The sequence below is a fragment of the Olea europaea genome, chromosome 8 (genome assembly GCF_002742605.1).
Source record: "Olea europaea var. sylvestris chromosome 8, O_europaea_v1, whole genome shotgun sequence".
Classification (NCBI taxonomy): Eukaryota; Viridiplantae; Streptophyta; class Magnoliopsida; order Lamiales; family Oleaceae; genus Olea; species Olea europaea.
In genome coordinates, this window is record NC_036244.1 from 12,386,416 (window position 1) to 12,396,174 (window position 9,759).

Here is a 9,759-nt window from a genome sequence, read left to right on the forward strand (position 1 = left end):
AAATTAGAGAGTTTCAATTCCAAGGTTTAGAGAATGTGCTCTGAGTTCATATCCTCGACCAGTGCAGCCAGAAAACAACAGTGAAACACTAAATTGTAGCTGTAAGATTAAATTTCGAACATTTATCCAAAGCTTACTAAGTCTAGAACCTGCAGGTGGAATATATGTATCAAAACGACATTTCATTTTAACTAATAGCTCCATTCTCAGCTCTTAATGTTTAAATCTATGAAAAGGTTCGTCCCCTAACATTTTTAATATTATGATGGAACCTTAAGCCATTATATTTTTATTGTTTTTTTTGCAAATGTGTATTTAATTGTTAAATTTTCTTTAGAATAACTATTGCATTTGTTTTGGGATTTGTTATCATATTTGCGTAAATTCGTTTTCTTAAACAAACTCAGTAGAATGTTGAACACACAAGCACACATTCGTCTAAACTGCATTCAAATTCTGATAAATAAAAATTTCAAAACGTAAATTCCATTTTTCGATTCTTGTAAAAGAGCAATGTATTGACTCCGTGTAATTCACCTAGAATCTGCATGTCCTACTCGTATCTCGCTAAAGAGAGTGGCCATATTGTAACTTGATTAATGAATAGTAGGATCCATGATTCCCAACAGCAAGAAGTTCACGATGTGATCCTTCCTCCACAACCTTTCCATTCTTTATCACCATGATGCAATCTGCCTTTTGTATTGTGGATAAACGATGAGCTACAATTACACAAGTCCGACCAACCATCATTCTTTCCAAAGCTTCTTGGACTATATTTTCAGCTAAACTATCCAGGGCACTGGTTGCTTCATCCAAGAGAAGTATTGATGGATTCTTTAGAATTGCTCGAGCAATTGCTACTCTCTGCTTTTGTCCTCCTGAAAGCTGGACTCCTCTGTCTCCGCAGTAAGTTTGATATCCATCCTTCATGGAACTGCATCAGAGAGACACGGAGAGATCATTTTATTTTGAAATGTTGAAGAATCTCGTATGCAGACCTGATATTTTTTTTTTTCTTCAAGGCCCCACGTGCAATTTTTGTAAATGTGGTATCAATAAGGCTTGAAATCAAGACCTCAGCCAGCTCTAATACCATGTGAAAATGATGAACCAATTCATCTAAAAGCTTAATTTGTTAGATAAGGCATAAATTTATTTATTTAAAGTCAAGCCTTAAACGCTTCAATTTCAAGAAAGTAGGATGTTTACATTTAAGGCGTGAATCAGAGGGATGATACCTTATAAATTCATGAGCATTTGCAAGAATTGCAGCTTCTTTGATTTCAGCTTCTGTAGCGTCCTCTATGCCATAAACTATATTTTCATGGATGGTTCCAGCAAAAAGAGTTGGTTCCTGACTCACTAGTGCAATATGTGATCTCAAGTCTCTCAAGTTGTAGCTTTTGACATCGTGATCATCTATTAGAACTGATCCTTTTATTGGATCATAGAATCTTTCGATCAACCCCAAAACAGTAGATTTACCTGAACCACTCTGTCCTACAAGTGCCACCGTTTTTCCAGCTTCAATCTTGAGATTGAGACCTTGGAAGATCATTTGTTCAGATCTTGACGGATAGGAAAAGAAAACATTCCTTAATTCTATCCTGCCTGTTAGCCTTTTTGTAATCTTGGAACCTTCAGGGTCGTTAGGATCAATCTCGCTATTTCTGTCCAGAATTGCAAAAGTAGATTTGATGGCATTGCTACCTTTTGACAAATCAGATGTCATGGTTCCTGCATCTGCAACAGTCTTACCGGTACTCATTAAAATGAAGAAAACCAGAAATAGATTCTTTGAGCTTAATAATCCGCCATTCATTAGATTCCCACCATACCAAAATATCAAAGCTACAGAACAAGTTGTTAGGAATTGTGAAGTGAACAAGCCTACTCCAGATAACCATGATTGTTTTACGCTATGTTTTTTAGGGCCTTTCAGTGTTGCTGCAAAGAGGTCGAGAATTCTTTTTTGAGAAGAGAATGCAGTGATAGTCCTATGATTGACTACTGCTTCACTTGCCAATTGGCTTCCTTCACTCTGTGCTTTTTGGGCATTTTCAGACATTCTTTTCATTAGAACACCTTTTGAATAAAAGCTTGCAATAGTTAAAGGTTGTATTGCAATCATTACAATTGCAACTTTCCACGCGACAATTAATGCAAGAGCAAAGGCAAGAGCAGTAGTTGTGAAGACCTGAACCAGTAACGATGTGCGATCTCCAACAAGTGATCGAACTATATTTGCTTCAGTGGACAGTCGAGCACAGACTGTAGCACTTGTATTCTCATCTAGATCAAACCACCCAACTTCAAACGTGAGAACTTTCTGAAGAAATTCTTCCCGCACCCTCTTAGTTAATCGCTCTCCCATGATTGCAAAATTGTAATGCTGGAGTAGATTGGCGAAGAAGCTTATAAAACCTATAACTAAAAAGACAATGCAGTAAAATCTGGTCTCAGATTTTAGTTTTGAGTTGTCGCCTATAAAGTACACAGAGATCATTGCACCCATGCAATAGGAATAAATTGGCTGGATGGCCCCAAAGACAACAGCACCTGAACATCCAAGCAACACTCTCTTCCACTCTGGTTTATTCATCTGGATTAAGCGCCAATTTGAAATATTTGGAGAAGAACTCTCCAATTTTTCAACATTTCCCTCAGAACAAAAGCTGAAGGTGGAAGCAGGACTGTTTTGAATTGATGTAACCCCACTCATGGTTAATGCTGGGCTAAAGACAGTCCCAGGACTGTTTTGCCTGCTTGACCTCACAATGAAAGGAGAATTAGGAGCACCGGCATACGTTGTCTTCTTATAGAGTCTTCCCTCAATCGGATGTTGGGGACTTTCAAGAGCCTTATTCTGTACCGCTGATTGCTGGACTGTCATCAATTCAAAATAAACTCCACCTTCTCCTTCTCCATTATTTTTTTGCATCAGCTCATCATGAGACCCTGATTCAACAACTCTTCCAGATTGAAGTACCAGAATCTTGTTAACTTTACGAATTGTGCTGAGACGATGAGCAACAATAATCGTTGTTCTTCCTACTGAAACCTGATCAATGGCTGCCTGTACTATGCTTTCAGATTGTGCATCTAAAGCACTAGTAGCTTCATCAAGCAAAAGAATTCGTGGATCTTTAAGCAATGCCCTTGCTATTGCTATCCTTTGCTTTTGCCCTCCTGATAGTTGAATGCCAAATTCTCCCACCTGAGATTTTACTTAATGTATAAAAATTCATTTTGAAAATGAATCACCAGATTTAGAACATTAAGAGCCTGTTTGTCTCCCATTATGGGAGAAAATATGGAGTTTTGAATAGTATTTTTTGGAGGATGTGTGATTGAAATTTAAAGAAACTTTATTGGTTTGTGTGTAAAATATTTTATTGTGTGAATATGTGGTGGAGAATGTTATTGTAGCAAACAATTTAATTTGTTAAAGGATAACAAACAGGGGCTAAGAATGGCTTACTTGAGTTTCATATCCTTCTGGTAATTTGTCAATGAAGTCGTGTGCATTTGCAGCCTTCGCCGCACTTATAACCTGCTCCATTGAAGCATCTTCCTTTCCAAACAGTATATTTTCCTTTATGGACGTCGCAAAGAGTATTGGCTGTTGATTGACCAACCCCATCTGGGATCTCAACCATTTCAGCTGGAATTTTTTAATTCTGTGCCCGTCAAGTAGTATATCTCCTTTGACTGGGTCATAAAATCTTTCAAGCAACGAAATAACAGTGGATTTTCCAGATCCGCTTCCTCCTACAAGACCCACCGTCATACTTGGTTTCACTAACATGTTGAACCCCCGGAGGATAAATGAATCCTTTCTTGACGGTAACTGAAATGAACTTCTCTAAACTCGATTTGTCCTCTTACATTTGTTAAAACTTTCCCGTTGGCATTTTCAGAGTCTATTTGAGGGATACGGTCAATCAACTCAAAAATTCCTTTCGTGGCAGCTAATGCATCTGTGATGGATGGGAGATTAGGCAGTGCACTCATAAGGGACCTGAAATTACAAGAAGGGTATATAAACAAAGGAACAGACCACCGTGTCAGGTACAGAACTAGTGGGGAAGAAGAGAGACCAGAACCAGGAGAAAGAAGAAGGAAGAGGGAAAGAGCCAGCCGAAGTAACTGAATTTTGATTTGCGGGTGACGTCGTGTTAGATAAGTGAAAACGGTGTCGTTTTGGTTAAATAAAAATTGTAATAAGTTTGTTAAAAATCGCCTTCTATTATTGCTTGGGAAATGTGACTTTTCTGTCTTGATGGCTATAGATGCAGCCATGGTTGCGAAGTGTATTTTCAGTTTTTGATATTCTGACATTTGGTAATTTGTGGAGATAATCAACAGCTTCCTCTTCTCATTCTTCTCATTTTGCCATTTTTTTCCCTTCCCCATTCTGTACTCTTAATTTGGTTACAATTTCAGCTTGCAAGAATTACATTATTGATCTGTGCAAGTCGAGGTTACAAGGTAAGGTTCAACTTGCGACACACCACTTAACATTCGTTTCTCTTAATATTCAGTACTACAAATGCATGTGTACACCTAACCATTGCATAGTAGCACACAAACTTGGTGTTAAGTTGTGGAGGGAATTATGAAGATTGGTGCTGAAGAGGGGACACATTAATTTATTTATATATATTCTTTAACATACCGTAGTAAAATAATCAAGGAAAGGGACTCACCATCCTCCAAGGATGACACAGAGGCCTGATATGAAGACATGGCCACCACTTTCTCCTTTTTCAATAACAAGAATGCTCCCAACCCAAGATTGAAATGCCCAAGTTACAAAAATCATTCCCATGCTTCCTATCAACAAGCCTTTTACCAATCCTTGCTTTATACCTAGATTCATACTTCTCTGAAGAGCGTTGCTGAATTGAACGAGGGTTTGATGCTCACCCACATACGAGTAGACGGTTCGAATAGATGATATTGCCTGTTGAGCAATACTACCTGCAACCCGGCAAGCATCCTTACTCTTGATTCCTAGGTTCATCATTAGTTTTCCAAATCCCACCCCTGGGACTATAAATCCAATTGCAAATGGAAGAGAAACCAATGCTAGTCTCCATGAAAGTAGGAAGGAAACTAATAGGTTAAGTATGAATGCACAGAACTGAGTCAGGAAGGTGGGTATCTGCAACGGGTAGAAGAGGGGGGGGGGGGGGGGGGGGGAATTCTTGATTTAACCACAGAAATAGATGAGAAAGCAGATTTGATGAGGAAAAGGAAAAGAAAAGAACCTTCTCGGCTATAACATCTTGAATTAAGTGGGCATCAGCAGAGATGCTCGAGACAACTTGAAAGGTGGTAGATGAACCATCTTGGTTGTCAAAGAAACCAACTTCTTGTCTGAGGACTGATTTTAAGTATTCCATTCGTATGCGAGATGTTTGTCTCTCGGCAGTTCTTGTCCAGCAAACTCCTTCTGCAAATCAGCAGGCAATGAAGAAATAAATTGATCAAACAAATTTGTGAACCTTCTTTAATAAACTAAATTTTCATGATCATTTGTACATTCTCATACTTCTTTAGGAAGCATCTATTGGAATTGCTGGTCATTTGATTCAGTTTAGGACTTAAAAGATGTCAGACCCTAGCAAATGTCTATTTTTCTCCGACAATAACTAAAATGAATTTTATAGCTCAACAAATCATGAAAGATCAGCTAAGAATCATTCTATATCTGACATCCATCAAGAAACTTTCTGTGAGAGCTGAGTGAGTATCCATACCGATGAAAGCAGAGAATCCAATTCCAACAGCAATATAAAGTAGCTTGAATACATACTGCACGGCAACATAAAAAAAATAAAAAAAAAATAAATAAGCAATTTCAGTTTATCACAAAAGGTTTGTAGAACTACCTATCTAAAAGTTTAAGATGTTTGAAAGAAGACACATTTATTAATTTACTTTTTCGACACGTCCCTTCACTTGCAGCTTGGTTTATCTTTTCATTATACCACATTAACCGTATCATCTAAAAGCTTAAACTAATAAAGGGGAGACATGTTTATTTTAGTTTAGTCTTCAAAAGAATTCTATGCACAATACATTTTAATGTGAATTTCTAGAATTACTTCCCTTATTGGACACTTGTTTTTGTTCAATCATCCAAGATACAAAGAAATCTTACATTTAATTACTATTACAGATTCCAAAAGGCACAGGAACCAAGTAAATATTTTTACCTTGTTCACCACCTCTTTGGTAATAGACTGATCAGCACTTCCAAATGCATCTAATGCTCCACTTAGAACAAACATGGTCATTGGAGCAGCCAACGAATCACCCAAGGAGCCCAAAATACCAAGAAACATCAGCAACTTGTCAACATTGTCAGCACACCTGAAAAGCCCACCTTTACTTCCCATTTTCAGTAATTAGCACAACAAAGATCCCAAGTAAAGAATGTTTTATAGCTCCAACATGGTTTAATTAAGATAATATTAACTAACTGACATTCCCAAGGAGTTTATTGGTGGAAGCTGCATTATGAGTTGTTCTACTGTTCACTTCTATTTCCTTATGGACTGACTCATGGAGCCGGCATCCTTCTTGTGTACATTGCTTCTGTCACTTACAGATTTCCACGGCTTTCAGTCTGTCCTGATTCAAATATCAACTAAAACTAGTGTCTTTTAGTGGGGGAATCTTGAAACTTAATTCTTTTCATTTTAACTCTTTCTGATATGTAAAAGGCTAGACACTGGCCTAACTGTTTGGACATAAGTTATTAGGATCTGACTAAGAATAGAAGTAGAAAGTGCCAAAACTATTAAAATAAAATGGGTACCACAGGTGACAGAGATATGCCAAACAGCAAACAATTAAAAAAAAAAAAAAAAATTGTATGTTTTTATTAATTATAGGCATTTGATACATGATATTGTTGCACTATTTAAAATAACATTGTCCTTTCACTAAATCAGAAATGAATTTCAATCACCTGATAATGGTAGATTTACATAATTTTGTGCAGCAGAATAGATGTTAGGGATTTGATTGGTTTTCCATACCGATGAAAGCAGAGAATCCAATTCCAACAGCAATATAAAGTAGCTTGAATACATACTGCACGGCAACATAAAAAAAAATAATAATAAATAAGCTATTTCAGTTTATCACAAAAGGTTTGTAGAACTACCTATCTAAAAGTTTAAGATGTTTGAAAGAAGACACATTTATTAATTTACTTTTTCGACACGTCCCTTCACTTGCAGCCCGGTTTATCTTTTCATTATACCACATTAACCGCATCATCTAAAAGCTTAAACTAATAAAGGGGAGACATGTTTATTTTAGTTTAGTCTTCAAAAGAATTCTATGCACAATACATTTTAATGTGAATTTCTAGGATTACTTCCCTTATTGGACACTTGTTTTTGTTCAATCATCCAAGATACAAAGAAATCTTACATTTAATTACTATTACAGATTCCAAAAGGCACAGGAACCAAGTAAATATTTTTACCTTGTTCACCACCTCTTTGGTAATAGACTGATCAGCACTTCCAAATGCATCTAATGCTCCACTTAGAACAAACATGGTCATTGGAGCAGCCAACGAATCACCCAAGGAGCCCAAAATACCAAGAAACATCAGCAACTTGTCAACATTGTCAGCACACCTGAAAAGCCCACCTTTACTTCCCATTTTCAGTAATTAGCACAACAAAGATCCCAAGTAAAGAATGTTTTATAGCTCCAACATGGTTTAATTAAGATAATATTAACTAACTGACATTCCCAAGGAGTTTATTGGTGGAAGCTGCATTATGAGTTGTTCTACTGTTCACTTCTATTTCCTTATGGACTGACTCATGGAGCCGGCATCCTTCTTGTGTACATTGCTTCTGTCACTTACAGATTTCCACGGCTTTCGGTCTGTCCTGATTCAAATATCAACTAAAACTAGTGTCTTTTAGTGGGGGAATCTTGAAACTTAATTCTTTTCATTTTAACTCTTTCTGATATGTACAAGGCTAGACACTGGCCTAACTGTTTGGACATAAGTTATTAGGATCTGACTAAGAATAGAAGTAGAAAGTGCCAAAACTATTAAAATAAAATGGGTACCACAGGTGACAGAGATATGCCAAACAGCAAACAATTAAAAAAAAAAAAAAAATTGTATGTTTTTATTAGTTATAGGCATTTGATACATGACATTGTTGCACTATTTAAATTAACATTGTCCTTTCACTAAATCAGAAATGAATTTCAATCACCTGATAATGGTAGATTTACATAATTTTGTGCAGCAGAATAGATGTTAGGGATTTGATTGGTTTAATTTTAAATAAAGTATTCATGGTGTTATCTCCCAATTTATAGAAAATAAGACGTTAGTTGTTTGCAATACAATGTTATATTTTGATATAATTAGGCCAATCCCAAATTTACATGCGGTTGACATACTTAAATGATGATCCACCTATGAACAAAAGGCTCCAACAATTGAACTTTTTGCATTTTTTTAACTTTTTTTTTTTTTTTTTTTTGCATAAATAGTGCATTTAGTTGGTCTAAGAAATAAAATTACCTTCGAACTAAAATAATATATTTTTTGTTATTGGTTTTGAATAACTAGTGCATTTAGTTGGTCTAAGAAATAAAATTACCTTCGAACTAAAATAAGTAAAAAATATAAAAACAAGAAAATAACAATCAGTCTTCTTCCTTGTCCCACCCCAATCTCCAGCCACTCTTGGCACCCCTTTCTTGATGAGCTTTGACATGTGTTGGAGTATAAATTTGGCCCGACCCAAAAAGCTTACGGTGCGATATATGTGGTGAAACCAAAATTATGAAAAATATTTGGGGTCTGCGGTGGTAGCAAAGGGATTAGGCCGAGAGGCCTTCTCCCATAGCTCACCATTGATGTATGGAATTATTTTATTATATATAAGATATAAGTTAGAGTTTTGTTGTATTATTATTAGGAGCAATCGCACCCCGTGTATTTATCAGTCATCTTTGATATAGTGAATTTCTTCTCCTTTATTTGTGTCCACCTTTGTTTTACACATAAATCTTTTGTTCTCATTCTTATTTTATATATTGCCTATTTTCATTTTTGTGCAACAACATATTTTGACAATTTAAGTCTGCAAGTAATTTAATGTGCGTTGCTGGCATTTGATCTGCTCTCGCTCTCTCTTTCTCCCTTCTAGTTTTGTTTCTTGGGAGTTTTATTCAAATTTCTTCAGTGAGCCAATAGGATCTGACTAAGAATAGAAGTAGAAAGTGCCAAAACTATTAAAATAAAATGGGTACCACAGGTGACAGAGATATGCCAAACAGCAAACAATTAAAAAAAAAAAAAAAATTGTATGTTTTTATTAGTTATAGGCATTTGATACATGACATTGTTGCACTATTTAAATTAACATTGTCCTTTCACTAAATCAGAAATGAATTTCAATCACCTGATAATGGTAGATTTACATAATTTTGTGTAGCAGAATAGATGTTATGGATTTGATTGGTTCAATTTTAAATAAAGTATTCATGGTGTTATCTCCCAATTTATAGAAAATAAGACGTTAGTTGTTTGCAATACAATGTTATATTTTGATATAATTAGGCCAATCCCAAATTTACATGCGGTTGACATACTTAAATGATGATCCACCTATGAACAAAAGGCTCCAACAATTGAACTTTTTGCATTTTTTAAACTTTTTTTTTTTTTTTTTTTGCATAAATATGGCTTTTATT

General features: G+C 35.8%; 1 pseudogene; it reads right to left on the reverse strand.

Annotated features, from left to right (window-relative positions):
• Positions 1-467: 467 nt before the first annotated feature.
• Positions 468-6,410, reverse strand: LOC111398823 (annotated as a pseudogene).
• Positions 6,411-9,759: the final 3,349 nt, after the last annotated feature.